Source organism: Egretta garzetta, unplaced genomic scaffold (assembly GCF_000687185.1).
Source record: "Egretta garzetta isolate BGI_Z169 unplaced genomic scaffold, ASM68718v1 scaffold4, whole genome shotgun sequence".
In the NCBI taxonomy this organism is placed as follows: Eukaryota; Metazoa; Chordata; class Aves; order Pelecaniformes; family Ardeidae; genus Egretta; species Egretta garzetta.
In genome coordinates this window covers 659,742-660,244 of record NW_009259329.1, presented here as the reverse complement: position 1 = coordinate 660,244, position 503 = coordinate 659,742, and the positions used below count along the sequence as shown (strand labels likewise).

Sequence of the window (503 nt, the reverse complement as noted above, 5' to 3'; positions counted from 1 at the left end):
GCGGATCATTTTAGTAGCCCCTCGGATCATTTTAGTAGCCCTCCTCTGGCCCCGCTCCAACAGCTCCATGTCCTTCTTGTGCTGAGGGCACGGTCAGGACATTTCTCCTCACTGCCTGCAGGTCTCAGCCCATGGAAAGGGACTGGCTTGGCTGTTCCCTGCCTTGCTGGAAGGGAGATGCAGGCATAGTGGGGCCCAGTCCAGCTCTCCATGGGCAGGCAAATGATCAGGCTTTGGCTCCAGAGGACCTGGGGGCCTTGTGAGCTGTTCTGGAGGGTCCACTATTCGGTTGCCTCTGATGGGACCAGCATGGGGACCACATCTCATAGCACTGCGCAGCGCCGGCCGTGCCAACACACAGCTCAACCCGCTGCGAAGGGCCAGCCCGCTGCCTGGACACTCACCCACACAGTTCTTCCCGTCAGGGGTCCGGTCATACCCCTCCTGGCACAGGCACTGGAAGGAGCCGATGCTGTTGATGCACTGGCCGGTCCGACCACCCC

At 61.2% G+C, this 503-nt stretch overlaps 1 protein-coding gene across 1 annotated transcript in view; it reads right to left on the bottom strand.

Moving 5' to 3' along the window:
- Positions 1-503, bottom strand: part of LOC104124402 (fibrillin-2) — a 121,153-nt gene that overhangs the window by 12,025 nt on the left and 108,625 nt on the right. The gene's annotated exons all lie outside the window — the stretch shown is intronic.